Source organism: Podarcis erhardii (assembly GCF_964252035.2).
Source record: "Podarcis erhardii genome assembly, chromosome: 17".
Classification (NCBI taxonomy): domain Eukaryota; kingdom Metazoa; phylum Chordata; class Lepidosauria; order Squamata; family Lacertidae; genus Podarcis; species Podarcis erhardii.
In genome coordinates this window covers 3,527,825-3,546,102 of record NC_138515.1, presented here as the reverse complement: position 1 = coordinate 3,546,102, position 18,278 = coordinate 3,527,825, and the positions used below count along the sequence as shown (strand labels likewise).

General features: G+C 45.4%; 3 long non-coding RNA genes across 5 annotated transcripts in view; 2 read left to right on the top strand and 1 right to left on the bottom strand.

Annotated features, from left to right (window-relative positions):
• LOC309332719 overlaps positions 1-18,278 on the top strand; it is a 132,756-nt gene that overhangs the window by 67,229 nt on the left and 47,249 nt on the right. For 2 of the 3 annotated variants that reach the window (XR_014152304.1, XR_014152305.1), the window contains one exon: positions 10,210-11,210. This is a non-coding gene — a long non-coding RNA (uncharacterized lncRNA). Of the gene's footprint in view, positions 1-10,029; positions 10,145-10,209; positions 11,211-18,278 lie in introns of those variants that run through there. The other variant, XR_014152306.1, reaches the window with a different exon arrangement.
• On the top strand, positions 8,989-10,007 carry LOC309332722. The gene is made up of 3 exons (XR_014152310.1): positions 8,989-9,252; positions 9,346-9,403; positions 9,817-10,007. It is a non-coding gene; the product is annotated as an uncharacterized lncRNA (long non-coding RNA).
• Positions 14,978-18,278, bottom strand: part of LOC309332724 — a 49,198-nt gene continuing 45,897 nt past the window's right edge. The window contains exon 2 of the long non-coding RNA XR_014152312.1: positions 14,978-15,089. This is a non-coding gene — a long non-coding RNA (uncharacterized lncRNA). The remainder of the gene's footprint in view (positions 15,090-18,278) is intronic.

Here is an 18,278-nt window from a genome sequence, read left to right as displayed (position 1 = left end):
GAAGCGTCTCAAGAACCCTGTTTCTCAGTGGTGCTGGGATGATCACCCTATCTCCCCACAGGAGACAACCCTTATGCATGGATAACTCGTGCTGCCTTGTCGCATAAGGCCTGAATTTGTCTTCATGCGGACCACCTGGCCACCCCCTCCCCACCCAAGTGAGCACACGGGAGAGAACAGCATCTTTCCTCGTTTTCTCAGCAATATCAGTAGCCGTTACAGGAGCCCCCGGAAGTGTTTCCAGCATCATTATGTGCTCCGCTGGAGCAGGATCCTCATTGCTCCCGCCAGAAAGGGGCAATCGACTCAGCACATCAGCGTGGCACAACTGTTTCCCCGGCACATGGGTCAAGGTGTACTGGAACCCATTCAGGAATATAGACCAACGCAACATTCTGGGGGAGAGAATTTGTGGCGTTTGTTTGTTCGGGTTGAACAACCCCAACAGTGGTTTGTGGTCCGTTTCAATGGAGAAATGACGACCGTACACATAATCATGGAACTTTTTGATTCCTGCCACAATTGCAAGCGCCTCTTTGTCAATTTGAGCATAGTTGCGCTCCGTGGGCGACAACGTACAGGAATAGAAAGAGATGGGCTTTCCCGACCCATCTGGTTCCCTATGACTCAGCACCGCCCCCAGGCCGTATTGAGAGGCATCACATGCCAGGACCAGCGGCTTCGATTCATCATAATGAGCAAGGACGCTCTTGCTACTCAGCATTCCTCGCAAGGATTCAAAAGCCTTCTGCTGCTCCTGCCCCCATCGCCACACATTCTTTTTCTGCAACAGTCTATATAATGGTTCAGCTACCGAAGCTTTCTGGGGTAAGAACGAATGATAAAAGTTAATAAGTCCCAGGAATGACTGCAACTCCGTCTTGTTCTGTGGTCGTGGTGCCTCGATGATGGCCTTAACCTTAGCATCTGTGGGGTGGATGCCTGATGCATCAATTTTAAACCGCAAGAATTCCACAGTTGGCACCCCAAAACTGCATTTTTCCTTTTTTAGTTGCAACCCCACCTCCTTGAACTTGAGCAACACGGCACGGACACGCGCAACCAGTTCCTGTGGGTCTTTTCCAGCAATCAAAACGTCATCAAAAAATGGCAAGACCCCCGGCAGACCTCTTAACAGGCGTTCCATGAGCCCTTGAAAAATCCCTGGGGCCACACAAACTCCAAATTGTAATCTGTTAACTCTGAACGCCCCTTTATGTGTGACAATAGTCTGTGCTTCCGCTGATTGTGGGGTTACTGGCAGCTGTTGGTAAGCTTGCCCCCAGCCAGTTTAGCCAACAGATGTGATACGACTGGAATGGGGTATGAGTTTCCCCTGAGTGCCTTATTGATAGTACATTTGTAATCAGCACAGATCCTGACTTCCCCATTTGCTTTAAGGGGCGTGACGATTGGAGTCTCCCACTTAGTGGAGTCCACGGGTGAGAGAACTCCCTGCTTGACCAATTTCTCCAGCTCTGCTTCGATCTTGGGTTGCAGTGCAAATGGCACTCGCCTTGGTTTGAGTCGGATTGGGGCCACCCCAGGGTCCAATTCGAAGTCAACTGGGGGCCCAGTTTTCCATTAAAGAGACCAGCAAATTCTTTGCATAATGCCTCGCTCATCTCAGGGCAGGTTTGGATTGAATTAAGCCCTGATATACTCAGTCCCAGGGCGGGAAACCAGTCAGTGCCCAAGAGACAGGGGCGACTGCCCTTCGCAATCACCAGTTTGAGTACCGCCTGTTTGTCGCGGAACTGTACTCTCACGGCACACATTCCCATGACATGGATGCGGCCTGCTGAGTATGACTGCAAAGTTGCCGGGAAGGGCTCCAGAGGGGGCAACTTACCCCTGGGGAAGAATGTCCTCGCGGTCTGGTCCGACACGATAGTGAATCCAGATCCGGAGTCCACCTCCATGTCGCACAGCTGACCCTCAATCTTCACCTTGACGTGTGCCTTGCCTTGCGCTGGAAACTGCACGACCCTCCCGTTGATCTCCATTACGTAGTTGCAGTCCTTTAGAACATGGTTTGCTGTGGCCGATCTGCGATGCTCCAGTCTAGGTGCTCCTGTCGCTCCCAACGCCGCCGATCTACAGACCCTGGCGATGTGACCTGTCTTTCCGCACGTCCGGCACATAGCATCCCGGAAACGACAACTCTTCCGTTCATGATTTCCGCCACAACCAGGGCACCTGCCTCGGTGATCTTTGTGCACTGTGCAGGCCTGACGCACTGACTCGACCCCATGGACTGGGCTCTGGCTCGGAGTAGCCTCTAGCTCGTCCATGGCATGCGCAACTTCTATCTGTGGCTTAGGGGCCCTGCGACTGGCATCAAGCTCCTCTCTTTCATAATTCTCCGTGGCGGTGGCCTCCTTCAAGGCTGAAGCAAGGGTAACCTCTTCTTTGGCCACGATGCGTCTTCTGGCTTTCTTGCTGCTCAGACCACCAATAAACCGATCCAGGAGAGTCTCTTCCAGATCTTGGAAGTCGCAGTGCTGAGCGAGCTTCCGCAGTTCAGCTAGAAATGCAGATACAGACTCCCCAGCACGTTGCTGCCTCTTATGAAACTCCATCCGCCGGGCCATCTTGGTCTCAGTAGGCGCTAAATGGCTTGTTAGGCAGGCAAGAATATCTTTGAGAGATGTCTCACTTAGCTTCGCTGGGGCAAGCAATGCCTTGGCCAGCTTGAAGATCTCAGGCCCACAGTAGCTCAGGAATGTGGCCCTTCTTTTGCTGGCATCGGTGATCCCTTGAGCCACTGCGAAGAACTCGAAGCGTTCGACGTAGTCTTCCCACGTGTGGGGCTCTGATGGCTGGAAGGGCTCCAATACCCTTGGACTCTCCATTGTCCTGTGGGCAGGGTCGTCTTCTCAGCTGGCCAGTGAGTCTTGTTCTTAGCTACAATCCGGACTCTGAGGCAGGGCTGCGTTTAACCGCTCCTCAGCATCCCGGATCCCATCCTCGTCGCCAGTTGTTGTGACGTGGGGTTTGTGATTTCAGCTCTCTTGACATAATATGCTGGAGACAGTTCTCTAGTAACACTTCTTTATTAAAGCAACAAGACTGAGACCTGAGGGGGGAGAGCTACATTTATAGGGACAGGGAACTAGCTAGAAAGGATACATTTTGGAGGGAACAATATCAGGCAATCACAGTCCTGCCTTTTGGAGGAAACCAATAAGACAGAGGATCCAAATACAGCAGCTTAAATGAACCAGTAGTAGCTGTACCCTCTGGAACCAAAAGGCAGTTACTTTACCCTAATGCAAATACAGACAATAATAATACAGATATAAAATCCTTTGACTCAATACACAACAGTTAGGAAGGCCCAAAAGAGACTCCATTTCCTTAGGGTCCTGCAAAAGAACAAGGTCAAACAAAAACTGATGATCTCCTTCTACCTGGCCATAATACAAAGTGTCCTTTCATACTTTATTACAGTGTGGTACGCTGGTTTGATATACATCTATATTCTCTGCAGCCAAAGATGGAGAAGCTCTATACAGTCAGCAAAAACAAGACCTGGAGCTGACTGTGGCTCAGATAATCAGCTTCTTATAGCAAAATTCAGGCTTAAAGTGAAGAAAGTAGGAAAAAACACTGGGCCCGTAAGATGCAATCTAAATCAAATCCCTTATGAATACACAGTGGAAGTGAGGAACAGGTTTAAGGATTTAGATTTGGTGGACAGAGTGCCTGAAGAATTATGGATGGAGGCTCGTAACATTATACAGGAGGCAGCAACTAAAACCATCCCAACGAAAAGGAAATGCAAGAAAGCAAAGTGGCTGTCCAATGAGGCCTTACAAATAGCGGGGGAGAGAAGGCAAGCAAAATGCGAGGGAGATAGTGAAAGATACAGGAAATCGAATGCAGCTTTCCAAAAAATAGCAAGGAGAGACAAGAAGGCCTTCTTAAACGAGCAATGCAAACAATAGAGGAAAACAACAGAATGGGAAAAACCAGAGATGTGTTCAAGAAAATTGGAGATATGAAAGGAACATTTTGTACAAAGATTACCTTAATAAAGGACAAAAGTGGTAAGGACCTAACAGAAGCAGAAGACATCAAGAAGAGGTGGCAAAAATACACAGAGGAATTATACCAGAAAGATATGGTTGTCTCATACACCCCAGGTAGTGTGGTTGCTGACCTTGAGCCACACATCCTGGAGAGTGAAGTCAAATGGGACTTAGAAAGCACTGCTAATAACAAGGCCAGTGGAAGTGATGATATTCCAGCTGAACTATTTAAAATTTTAAAAGATGATGCTGTTAAGGGAGAGAAGGTAAGCAAAATGCGAGGGAGATAGTGAAAGATGTGGCTCACATTTTTTGGTTCTTGCGGGGGGGGGGGATCTGAACCCCAATATTCCATCTTTGACTGTGGTCACTTTTCTGATAGCCACTGCCAAAATGGAAATAGCTGTCAGGTGGGTAATGGGGGGAGGCCCTCACTTTATGATCTTGGTTTTTCCCAGGTATGGGAAATGGCATAATCTGGGAGTTTGAATCAACACAGCAATGAGATGATAAATGGGCAGAGTAAGAAGGATAAATTACTCAGTACATGGTAATTGTTCATTGATCATGTCAACAAATTGGCACTGTCATTACGGCCACCTGCCCCGGGTGTAGCCATGATTTTTTTTTTTGAGGGGGGGGGATTAGGGTTGCCATATTTTGAAGAGCTAAAAAGAGGACGCCATGAAGATTCTCATTTTAAATACTCTTACTATATACTCTTACAAGTCTTCAATCACCAGTCTTGTCTAGGACTCATCCAGAAAGTATAGCCAGAGACATTTGGGCAAATTTTAAAAATGTTACCCCTGAAAAAGAGGATGTGTCCTGGAAAAAGAGGACACACAGTAACCGTGGGAGGGGGGCAGAACTGAGTTACCTGGGACACAATTGGTCAATTAAGTACATTTTTATTTTCTTGATGGGGGGGGGCAGTTCTCCCCCAACACACCACCTGCAACCAGGGATGGAGGAAAGGGGGTGCGGTATGTGCGGGGCCGCCCCGGGTGTCCTCATTGAGGGGGGTGACAGAATGCCAGGCGGCACTAACCATGGGACCTGCAAAGTGCCCAAGGCTCTGTGCTGCCCAGTTTGCCTGCTGCCTCCCCTCCCAAACTGTAGGGCGACTGAGTGGGAGGAGGCAGGCAGACTCTGGAGGCCCCACGGTGCGCCCCACACCTATGGGCTGCTCACCCCACCCTCGTCCCACCCCTATGGGCAGCTTGCGCCCCAGGTGTCCGAGCGGCTTTCTCCGCCACTGACTGTCCCTGGCAATAATACTGGTTTTAGCCCTCTCACTGGTCAGAGCTGAAGTTGGGATTTACAACTTTAAAACGAGATGCAACAAATTTTCCCTTGTGATCTCCATAGTTGGCAATTTTAAATGTTGCTTGTAGATAGATAGATAGATAGATAGATAGATAGATAGGGGGGGGTAGATAGCTTTAAGTTTCTTAGCATTTTCTTAAAGCATTTTCTTAAAGCGATAGGCTATCCATTTTGGGGCCCCTGGGGCCCCTCCCACAAGGAGAACCTCCAAAAAAACACACTGTGGAGGAGAGTTTCCTGCCTGTCACTCCAAGAAGAATTCAAACTCAGGCTGCAGTGTCTACCAAAATCTTTAATGTTTAGATCGGTGCAATACTTGGGCAAAATGTCATTAGAAGGCACAGCAGGTTCTACACATAGCCAAGCAAACAAAGACATTGATCCCGGAATGACACATACCCTGGCTTAGGAGCTAACTCCTCTTAAGCCCCCCCCCAAAAGATATTTAAGGGGGCCGGGAAACCCCCACCCCCAAGTTGATGGCCATTGCCATTTAATTGTGTGTGCCGTGTCATGTGACTATGTAGGGCAGGGCTTACTGCCCCCCGCCCCCCATATTTTATTCAAGATGGCCCCCCAGCAACCCTGTTATTAGAGAGTGGGGCCGGCACTACTTTCTCACCCATGCGCAGTGATCCCATGTTGAAAACAAACACATTTGTATCCACTGTATTAATGCGCCAAGGGACTATTTTATGTGTCCTTATGACTAACAGGTGGTGGAAGGAGCGAGCCAGAGTCTAGTGAGTGAGACTGTCCCTGGCTATAATACTGGTTTTAGCCCTCTCACTGGTCAGAGGTGAAGTTGTTACAGTATTTACAACTTTAAAAAGAGATACAACAAATTTTCCATTGTGATCTCCATTGTTGGCAGTTTTAAATGTTGCTTGTAGATAGATAGACAGACAGACAGACAGACAGACAGAAGATAAATAGATTCACTAACTCCCTAAAAATTTTAAATTTACATTTTAAATTGAAAGGAAACTGAAAGTAAATAAGAAGACCGACAAAGAATTAATCATAGTAAAACAGGGAGAGTAAATTCTGGACAGATGCTGGACTTTGAGAAAGCCCCCAAAAGAAAGCTTAGCCAAGAAAAAATTAAACTGAAAAATCATAAAAAACACCAAGATGAAGATTTTAAAGAGAATCAAGAAAAGCAGATACACCTGATGACTAGAAAGGCCAAGAGAAAACTAAGACAAAGAAAAGAATGTGAGGGGCGAAATCAAGTTTATTTCCCTTTCGAGCAACAAGTCTTTGGATGTACAAAGGAGCAGAGGAAAGGGTAGGTGGAGATGAAGTCTGCTTCAAGCAGAGTGAAGAATAATGGCAGAAAATAGAAGGCTTTTCTTTTAAAAGGAGAAGCCATTTCAAAAACAGAAGGCTGGCGTTTCTGTTGCTGAAGTTCTTATTATCATTATTTATTGAATTTCTATGCCGCCCTAGACCCGAAGGTCTAAGGGCGGCTCACATAAAATATCCAATGTACAAAATCGAAGCCAAAAGAAGGACCCAAGAAGGGGTTCCCAGAGCAGAGACAGCAGGAGTCAGGCTCCCCCTGTCCAGAGAGGGGCGGGCGCAACTGGGCCACCAGCCGAAGCTGATGGAAGGCACTGGGGGGCACTGAGCTGACTGGGGGTCACCCTTGTCTCTCGCCAGAGGTGCAGGGCGACCAAGGCAGTTTCCGTGCCAAAAGCAGGCCTAAACCCTGATGGAAATGGAGCCAGAAAAGCAGCTTCTTCCAAGGGCCCCTGGATCTGGTCTGTGTCCACTCGCTCCAGAAGTTGGAAAAACCAAGATGGGTAAGATTTTAGCACAGGTAAGACTTAGAAGTGAGGGGGTAATGGGATCCAGGAGAATCCAGAGGGGGAGAAGACAACATAGTTCCATTTAATTTCATGTTAGCTAAGGCTGCCCTGTTGACAAAAATGCTTTGCAGCCATTTTGTGATAGCTTCTTGGGGACTATAGATAAGCTTCTTCGCTAATGGGAAGAACTTCATTTATTTATAATGTGGCTTCCAAGGAGTAGAATAACAAACCCTCTTGAGCAGCTGCTTAAAAGTGGTGGCATTTGGCACATGAAGCCAAACGAATTGTACTTACTGGGTAACTGCAGAAGAGGGTCACCAAAATATTGTTGAGTTTTTGTTCCTCCAGATGTATATAAATCCAAAAGGTTCCAAACATGCCAGCATTTTGCATCCTTGCCAGTAATTCTGTTCCTAGGGGTATTTAGGTAGTTGGAATACCCATTTTAAAAGCTGGAGCATCAAACTGCTTCCTTTGTCTGTAGCAGTTGCCTTGCTGATTTTAGTGTGAAAAAACAAATAAGGCATTTTGAGGGGGAATCTACTGGTGGCAATGGGAGAGGTGGCCTGGTAGAGGCATTGGAGTGAGTAGAGGTTTTCACCATTTTGCCAGCCATTTTTAAGCAAAAAAAGTCCAGCAAACATTTAAGCACAAACATATTCACAATTAGGAAGGATGAGCCGTGACCATTTTTTCCTGTACATAAAGGGCAGATTTTTTTTCCTGCTAATGGTAAGGCTGAAATGACTGAGAAAATATTTGAAATCTTATGAATCCTGACTCTCTGGCCATTTTTACTCATACATAAGGGGGTGGCTGATTGTTCCACTAATGACCGGAGAGGGCCACACAAAATCATAATAACCCACATTTGTGAAATGTTTTGGAATAGAGGTTTGTACCCTTCAATCCTGTAGATAAAGGAGGCATGTAGCTCCCAATTTTCTTTGCCTGGGGTACATGTATGATTGTTTAATGCAGGGAACATATCCATAAATGCTGCGACTTTATTAGAAATTTAATTTGACCCAAATTGTATTGCTGACTTTTTGGTGAAAACTTGCATGATAGGGTTGAAAGTTGCTGGATTTCCGACAAATACTAAATTTTGGATCCTCGACAGTTCATCTGTTCCAAAGGTAATATATTTAAAAACCTGCTGTAGCAAACTGCTTACTTTGCCTGTAACCCTGTAACAAGTGATCTCTAAATGCTCCACTGTAATTATGGCAGCAATACAGTTGTGTGTCTTCTGGCTGAAGGTCAACTAGGTGAGTATCTTGTGCTTGGCTGAGGAGAAAATCTCTGTTGTGTTCTGCTTGCAACTCTTTGTACAAAGATTCTTTCAGGTCGCAGTGAGGGGGACCATTCAAGCACCCTGAGCCTGTTGGAGAAAAGGTAGGCTCTAAATGGAATCATACATCAAATATGGAAACTAAATATTCCAAAGAGCTTGTATTGAGCAATGTTGGTTATTCAATCTCTGTTTCAGAAGAGCTGCGAACTCAGAAGCCTAATGCAGTCGCTCTCCGTGCTTCTACCTGGAGGGACTTCTTGCGTTGGGACACCACTGCAGGGGAGGCCCTTTCCTGTGCCATCACCACACAATAAGGTACATCTTTGGGTGGGACAGCCATCCTTGTTTCGTTCCAGCTCTTATTTTTACAGGCCTCGCAGAGCTACCTGTGCCGGAAGCAGATCTGCTCCATTGACAAAAGGAAGTGTCAGAGCTCTTGATACATCAAGTGACCATCTGCAGTGCAGGATTGAGAGATACCTGCGTCTTGACTGCGCTGCTTTAGGTAACCGGCTGTTTTTGCTCCTGTGTCTGGAGGGGAGGGCTGCTGAAGACCCTAGTCTCTTCCAGGTGCATCTCAGGGACGCAAGAAATAGAATTTTGCAAGCCTTCAGGAAACCTGATGGCAAGTGAACTTCACACTCCACAATTCAGTGATCTTTTTCAGTACAATCCTTTTGTGCTGGCTTCTCCATTTCCCCCTGCTTGATCTCTTCACAGTTCTGTCAAGAGCCCAGCACACTCAGGTGAAGCCAGCTCTTCCTGCAGAAGTCAGGTCAGTAAGAAGAACTGTGTTCCAAAAAAATTTCTCTGGAATTGGCGAGAAAGGGCCGGGGACAAATTAATGAGTCCAGATTGCTTTTCACAGACCAGCAGAAAGAACTTCTAGGCCCATGAATTCACATTTCGGAGGGACAAACAAAAAGGTGAGCATAAAGGCAGAGTTTGAAGACTGGAACCAGCCTCTCTGTTGTCCCCTGCAAATGAATGGCAGTCAGCATGGCACTCTGTGACTTAAACACATCTAGGTGAATATCCCTTGTTAATGGCAAGGGATAAAACCTCGATTGTGTTCTGTCTGCAACTTCATAATTCTTAAGGGTTTTCTTTTTTCCTGAGAGAACATTCTGTATTCAGAGTGTTCTCTCAGGTTTTGCTTTTCACCTTGTTGCATTGGCCAAAAAAAAGCAAAAGACGCTGGTGGTTGGCGCTCCTGGTTTCCAGGACGGGGTTCAAGCCCCTGCGGTGTCCCTGCTTACTTCCAATGCAACCTCTCTCTCTCTCTCTCTCTCTCTCTCTCTCTCTCTCTCTCTCTCTCTCTCCATCTCTCCCCCTTAAGAACTAAATGAAGCAAAGTGCTCCTCTGATGCATCACTGGTGTGTGTCTAAGACAAGGTGGATTACATGGATGCTTCCCATCCTAGCACTCCTTGCCATAGAGAACAAAATACTTAATTCTTTTATATATAGTGTAAATATATAAAAGACTGACTCTTAATTTTGCATTGTTTAGAAAGTAACCTAAATAAGCAAACAAACGGATCCTATTTAGATTATTCAGAATGTGGAAAAGGCCGGGACAAAAGAGGAAATGGCTTGACATTCACTCATTAGCAGAAGAGGAAAAGCAAATATAAGATGCTCAGGTGTCCTATTTTACAGAAGACAGTCATCAATTTTCAGGGCTGTCAGAGGCTTAAGTTGTGGGCAGGTGACAGTTCTCTGTATGAAGGTGTCCTCTCTTTGAATGGCCGGGCATTCCAGGTCTGGCTGAAAGATACAGAAGGAAGAGCAGGGACACTGAAGTTGCCCATCAACAGATAGCACCTTGGCAGCAGACTAAGCACAACCACCTAGGCCACAGTCTTCCCCACTGCAGTGAGATGTATAATATTCCCCTGTAGAATTATAGGGTGACCCAATACATCATTCATACTCAGGGTAATATATACAGTATTCAGCTAAGTCAGTGGTTCTAGTGACTATGACTTAGTAGGATACAAACTACTAATATTTTTATATGTGCATTTATACACAGCATATGCAAATTGGTGTCCATTCCTTTGGCCAAGTGTCATTGGCCACTCTAAGCAAAGATGTGTCCAATTTCTGCAGTTGGGGTTATCTAGGGATGCAACATTGTCAGGCCCTTTTGTTTTCTCCTGATCATGAGGAATGCAGTTTGACCCTAAGTAAGTTTACTTTGAAGGAAGTCGGAGTGCTTCCAAAGACTTACTCCCTAGTAAGTGCACGTTGGGGTAGGGCTATAGCTCCGTTTCAGAGTGCATGCTTTGCATGCAGGAGGTGGGGTCCCAGGCATTTCCAGATAGGGCTGCTAAGAAAGATCCTTCCAGAGCCACTGCAAGTCAGGGATACCCAGGCATTAGAAGAACTATCCACCCAGATCTTCAGGAGGGCCAGAATTGCATTTTGCAATGTTTCCCACATTAGTTTGTGGAAATTTCTTTCTTTCTTCAGGGCAGTATGTTGCTGAAGGGAACAGCACACCTTCCCCTGCAGTGAGAATTCCTACAAACACACCACACACACACACTGTATATTGGGGAATGGAAGCAGCAATGACTCACAATTCCTCTTCCAATATTTATTTTAGTGTGTGTAATTCCCCTTTGGGAAAATTCCAATATTACTGCATTAGAATGAAGTGCATATGACACTAAATGTGACACTCATTTGGTACCAATGTTCTGGGCCTGGTTACATGCCACAGAAGTGCTCTGGCCTGGCCAGAGACCAACTTGGAATGTTATACATGATTCTATAAACCATCATGTTCACCATAAATCTACAGCAGTACTCATAAACCTGTTTTGTTTTTACAGCTTTCTCAGAAAATCAAGCATGTGTGAAAGGTCACAGCCAAGGCATAGATGCAAAGCACATTTAAAGCACATGGTCCCACCCACACATCCAGAATCGTAGGAACTATACTTTACCCCTCACAGAGCTACAATGCTCAGCACATTTAAGAAACTACTGTTTCCAGAATCCTCTGGGGAAGCCATGTGTTTTAAATGTACAGTGGTACCTCAGATTAAGTACTTAATTCGTACTTAATTCGTTCTAAAGGTCCGTAATTAACCTGAAACTGTTCTCAACCTGAAGCACTACTTTAGCTAATGGGGCCTCCTGCTGCTGCCGCGCTGCCGGAGCACGATTTCTGTTCTCATCCTGAAGCAAAGTTCTTAACCTGAAGCACTATTTCTGGTTTAGCGGAGTCTGTAACCTGAAGTGTCTGTAACCCGAGGTACCACTGTACAGTATAGGGTGAATGGGACCAAAGTTCCATCTCATTTTCTTGTGTCTCAGATTTCTCCCCTGACAGAGGACAGTAGTTTTCTTGCTGCAACCCGTTTCACTATGCAGAGATCTAAAATCAGCAACAAATTAATTACCATTATGTGACCCCTGCTCCCGCCGCACACTGGAAGACTCCCAGATTACAGGTGTAAAAACTGGGAAAAGTGAATTCAAGTTAAAAGTGTATGCAGATGACCTAGTGATAACAGTGGAAGAACCTAAAACTTTACTCCCTAAAGTAATAGAAAAAAATTCAGAATTTTGGGGTAGTGGCAGGATTTAAGCTAAATAGGAATAAAACTAAATTATTAGTTAAAAACATGAAGGAATTAGAACAAAACATTGAGATTGAAGTCCATAAAAATGTTAAATATTTAGGGATTTGCTTAACATCAAGAAATATAAACCTATTTAAAAATAACTGAAATAATTTGGCTTGAGGTAAAAAGAAATTTAGAAATATGTAGCAGAATGAATCTCTCAATGTTAGGAAAAATATTGGCGATTAAAATGAATGTGTTGCCAAAAATGCTATTTCTTTTTCAATCAATACCAGTCATCCTGAAAGATGAATGCTTTAAAAAATGGCAGAAAGAGATTTCAAGATTTATCGGGGGGGGGGGGGGAGCCAAGGATAAAACATAAAATATTTACAGATGTAAAAGATAGAGGCGAGTTTGCCCTCCCAGACCTTAAATTGTATTATGAATCTGCTTGTTTGGTATGGATCAGGGACTGGATGAGATTGGATAAGCAAGAGGCATTAGAACTAGAAGGACTTGACAATAGATTTGGCTGGCACACATACTTATGGTACAGGAAAGGGAAGGTTCATAGAAGTTTTTACAACCATATAATCAGGAAATCACTAATGAGAGTATGGGAGAGATACAAAGACTTATTGGAACAAAAGACCCCGTGGTGGCTCTCACCACATGAAGCATTACTGCTCAAACCACTTGGAAAGAAAGGAAAATGGCTCACATATGCTGATTTATTAAAGGAACATGTTGGAAAATGGAAATTAAGAGATTATGATGAGATCAAAGACCACTTTCAGAGTTGGTTGCATTATTGACAACTATATGAAACACATAAAGAAGACAGCAAGAAAGGATTTAGTTATACTAGATCTAGGTTTCAAACGGAAGTGATGGAAGGGAAAGTGAAACTACTGAAGGCCGCATACAGCATACTATTAGAATGGGAGACGAAAGATGAAGAGGTAAAATCAGTTATGATTAAATGGGCACAAGATGTAGGTCACAACATTATGATGGATGATTGGGAAAAATTATGGAAAACCGACTTAAAATTTACAGATTGTTCCCTACTGAAGGAGAATTACATGAAGATGATGTACAGATGGTACACAACACCAGTGCAGTTAGGGAAAATGTACAAAGCTAGTTCAAATATATGTTGGAAGTGTAAGGAAAAGGAGGGGGCGTTTTATCATATGTGGTGGGATTGTAAGGTACGGTAATTAAATTTTTTTGGGAAATGATATACAACGAATTGAAGAAAATTTTCCATTTAACATTTGTTAAAAAACCCGAGGCATTTTTGTTGGGGATTGTAGGGAAAGACCTGCCAAAAAAGTTGAAAAACATCTTCATGTATGTGACAACGGCTGCGAGAGTTCTGGTAGCATAAGGATGGAAGACTGAAGAAACCCCAACTAAAGAATAATGGCAAGAAAAATTGATGGACTATGCAGAATTGGCAAAACTGACATATAAGCTACGGGACAAGGATAACTGTGACTTTAAGGATGAATGGGAACCCTTTACAAAATATTTGAAGACACAACAAAGCGAACTGGACTCCTTGGCTGGTTTTGAATAAACATTTACAAACTTTTTATTGATAATAATCAGCTAAATAGTTTGAGGATCTATACAATTTTGTAACATGCAGAAAACAGCATTCTTAGAGAAACCAAAGACTGGAACTGAGGGAAGTCAGGGGTGGGTGGGTGGATTTTGTGTGGGAGGGGGGAGGGAGGAAAAATGGGGGGGGGCGGACAAGGATGCTATGTTTTTGGATAATATGTCTTGTTATAATTTTGAATAAAAAAAATTAAAAAAGAAAAAAGGAGGACTCCCCCGTTGCCCAGCTCAGCCAGAGGGAGCCTTCCACAAGGTGGCAGAAGGGATGGGCAGAGCGCTGCCTCTTGCTTTTTTGCCGCCTGAAGCGGGTGCTTTGCCCTGCCTCCTCGGTGGGCCGGCTCTGATTATGTGGACCAGAAAGCCCGCAACTTACCAGGGGCTTGCATTCTGGGAATCACACCTAAAGCCAAAATTGCGTGTAGTCAAAACACACTGGGTGGAATGGTGTGCCAGATTGCCAAAGTCTTTCCCCCCAGATCCTTTCAAACCCTTTTATTAAACAACAACAACTGATGAGCGCAGAAAGCTGAAAGCGTGCAAGTTAAATGCACTTAAATCGCGGGTTTGCTGTACTTTATACCAAAAGTGACTGGCAAGCTATGCTCCCGAGTTTTGCTTTTGTGTTTATTGCTCTTCCGCGGAAAAACCAACAAAATACATTAAAAACAAAAGCAAACCCCAACCCTGCACACATTGGGTATATTTGCCTCTAACCTTCATAAGAGCCTGTTGCCCGCCGCTGCTACAGCTAAAGCTGGTGGATTCCGAAGGATCCTCCCACGTGGGCTGGCCGCTCTCTGGGATCCACCCCCGGGGGGAGGAGGCGGCGATGGAAGGAGCGGCGATGGAAGGACCCACCACATGCATTTGAATGAATTGCACGTGTGCTAAGTTGCATTTCCAGAGCTGCTGGGAAATCAAGGTGGTGGGTTGCAAGGGTTTCACCCGCAAAGTATTATGGGCACTTTGTAGCTTTGTGAGGGGTAAGCTGCAGTGCCCAGGATTCTTTGGGGAGAGAAATGGGGATAGTTGCCCTTTAATGCTTTTTGACCACTAACAACTGCAAATAGGACAGAATGGTGACTGAGTGGGGTGGAGGGAAAGAGGTAGGAAGGCCTTGAATGAAATCCACATGCCCTGGACCCCCTCCTCTTCTAGTTATAACACATCTTCCCTGCTTCCCTGAGGCAACCCCCCCTCTAAAAATAGTAAGCGAAAGAGATCTGCACAAAAGTGGCCCCCTCTGCCCTCCACCCTGCAATTTGAACATTGGTCTTGAGTTTTCTCCCATCCACAGTCATGGAGAAGCAGGGATTCTAATCCGTGTCAGAGTTCCACAGTCAAAAACCAGGGACTAGAAGCTCTCCCAGAAATATTAAACACAGAATACAATGGTGACCTTGAATAGAGAGTCTCTTGTTGGAAAGGTAGGCTGGGGGGGGGGATTTTATTGTACGTTTTATGCTCCTTATCGCTACCCCCAACATCAGTGAGCTGAGGATTCCTTTCCCATCATCATCATTGGCCCAGATTGCGCTGGGCTCCCTGGCCCCTGACCCTGAGCCCCGCAAAGAAGGGATCAGCAAGGAACTGGATGTGACGGAGGACATCTTGCATGTGTGAGTATTGGCCAGGCGCCCCCTTCTACAAGAGGCAAGGTGTGGCGACAGTCGGGGCAGATGGTGGGCTCTGAGTCCCCTGTGCAGCCTGCAGGAAGGTCTCCTGCACAAGCTGCTGGAGGATGAGAGACAAGGTGGCGCCATAATGGATGGCATGTTGGACTTGAACCCGGGTTTAAACAACAACAACAGTTTTATTATTTGTACCCCACCCATGTGACCAGGTTGCCCCAGCCACTCTGGGCAGCTTCCAATAAATATAAAAACATAAAACACTTAAAACTTCCCTATACAGGGCTGCTTTTAGATGTCTTCTAAAAGTTGTATAGTTATTGATCTCCTTGACATCTGATGGGAGGACGTTCCACAGGGCGGGTGCCACCACCAAGGAGGCCCTCTTCCTGGATCTCTGTAACCTCATTTCTCACAGGAGGGAACTGCCAGGAGGCCCTTGGAGTTGAACCCTTTTGAATGAGTCTGTTTATTGGCCTGTCCTACCCTGCAGGGCTGTTTTGAGCAAAACTTGGAGGCAAAGTGGGGTGCAATTACAGGAAGTGGTGTGCTGAGCAAGACCTGTGTTTGGATCCGTGTGCTTCTGCACACAGGACAACTTCCTGGGGACGGAGGAATCTGCCTACCATCCATTTAGCACCATCTGCACTTTTTCAGGTGGACAGAGAGGCGTAGCTCCCAGACCTGCCAGGGATTGACCATCTGCATGCAAAGTGGCTGCTCTCCCACTGAGTTGGGGCCCTTCTGCACCCCGACCTTCTGTTGTCTCCCCTTGCTGACTTAGCTGCCAAAATCACTCATCTCTCACACCACTCCCATAACATGATGCTCATCCCTCGGATGTATCACAAACGCCTTGCTCTTGCCTTCAGAGCCCTTTGTGGCCATGCTCTCCCATCCTTAGGACAGCATTCTTGTATCCTGAGACATCTCTGCCTGTGAACTTTGCTCCTCAACCTCTAGATGTCTTCTGTTCCCCGAAACAACTCTGCCTTTTCCTCCCTGGTGCCCCATATGCCTGGTACCCCCTCAGAACCCCTCTGTGCATCCTCCTTGCTTATTTCCTTCAAGCCCTCCCTCCCATCACCTTTCCCACGAAGCCCAACAACAACAACAACAATGTGTAGGGTTGGGGTTTTTCCGCAGATGAACAATAAACACAAAAGCAAAACTCGGGAGCATAGCTTGCCATCACCTTTCCCATGAAGCCCTTGGAGCAGGGACACTGCAGCAGCCAAGCCTCTAACTAAACCTCAGCACTTGTCAGTCAAATCATCGCCTCCTTCGCCTGCCCCCACATTCCTCTCGTTCCTCTTTTGTGCCAAATTTTAAACTGTAAGCCTGTCAGGGCAGAAATCTATCCTATTGAATTTTATGTAAAGTGCTATACAAGCTGATGATACTATACAGGTGAACTTCGGAAAATTAGAATATCGTGGAAAAGTTCCATTTATTTCAGTCATTCAACTGAAAAGGTGAAACTAATATATGAGATAGACTCATGACATGCAAAGCGAGATATGTCAAGCCTTTATTTGTTATAATTGTGATGATTATGGCGTACAGCTGATGAAAACCCCAAATTAACAATCTCAGAAAATTAGAATATTAAATGAAATCAGCAAAACAAGATTGCAAATAGAGCAATATTGGACTTCTGAGAAGTAGAAGCATGCATATGTACTCAGTACTTGGTTTGGGCCCCTTTTGCATCAATTACTGCCTCAATGCGGCGTGGCATGAATGCTATCAACCTGTGGCACTGCTGAGGTGTTATGGAAGATCAGGATGCTTCAATAGCTCTTCTGCTATTCAGCTCAGTCCCATGTCTCTCATCTTTCTCTTGGCAGTGCCCCATAGATTCTCTATGGGGTTCAGGTCAGGCGAGTTTGCTGGCCAATCAAGCACAGTAACCCCATGGGCATTGAACCAGGTTTTGGTACTTTTGGCAGTGTGGGCAGGTGCCAAGGTCCTGCTGGAAAATGAAATCAGCATCCCCACAAAGCTCGTCTGCGGAAGGAAGCATGAAGTGCTCCAAAATCTCCTGGTAGATGGCTGTGTTGACCCTGGGCTTAATGAAGCACAGTGGACCAACACCAGCTGATGACATGGCTCCCCAAATCTCTTTTCTGATGAGAGCAGCTTTTGCATCTCATTTGGAAACCAAGGACCCAGAGTCTGGAGGAAGAATGGGAAAATGGAAGAATGAAGTCCAGTGTGAAGTTTCCACAGTCTGTGTTGATTTGGGGAGCCATGTCATCAGCTGGTGTTGGTTCACTGTGCTTCATTAAGGCCAGGGTCAACGCAGCCATCTACCAGGAGATTTAGTTAGAGGCAGCAGCCAGGCCTCTAAACCTCAGCACTTGTCAGTCAAATCATCGCCTCCTTTGCCTGCCCCCACGTCCCTCTCCTTCCTCTGTTGTACCAAATTTTAAACTGTAAGCCTGTCAGGGCAGAGATCTACCCCTCGTATTTTCTGTAAAGTGCTATACAAGCTGATGATACTATATGGAGGAGGAGGATAATAAGAATAATTCCTCCCTTCCTCTCTGTTCTGTACTTTGCATTCTGGTAGTGCTATAATAATAAAGTGAAACAGTATATTTTCTGGCATCCAAATCTATTGGACCAGTTGCCCAGTGTCTGCCAAGAGTAAAAGGGAAGCTGAAGGACCAGAATAGAATGAGGATATTGGCAGAAGGAGTGGCAGGTTCATTGGACTGTTAAGTGTAGTGCAAGTGTTGACGTTTTATGTTCCAGTCTGCACAATATATATATTGTGTTCTGGACATACTCTTGGACATTAATAGATTTTGGGTGCTGAGAAGCAGGCAAGCCTGGGACTGCCTTGATATAAGACAAAGTACATAGAATCTGGCTCTCTAATAAACTATCCATTTTAGTCTGCATGTGTTAACTGATTAAATATATTTGAGCTGGCTCACCATATTGATTAA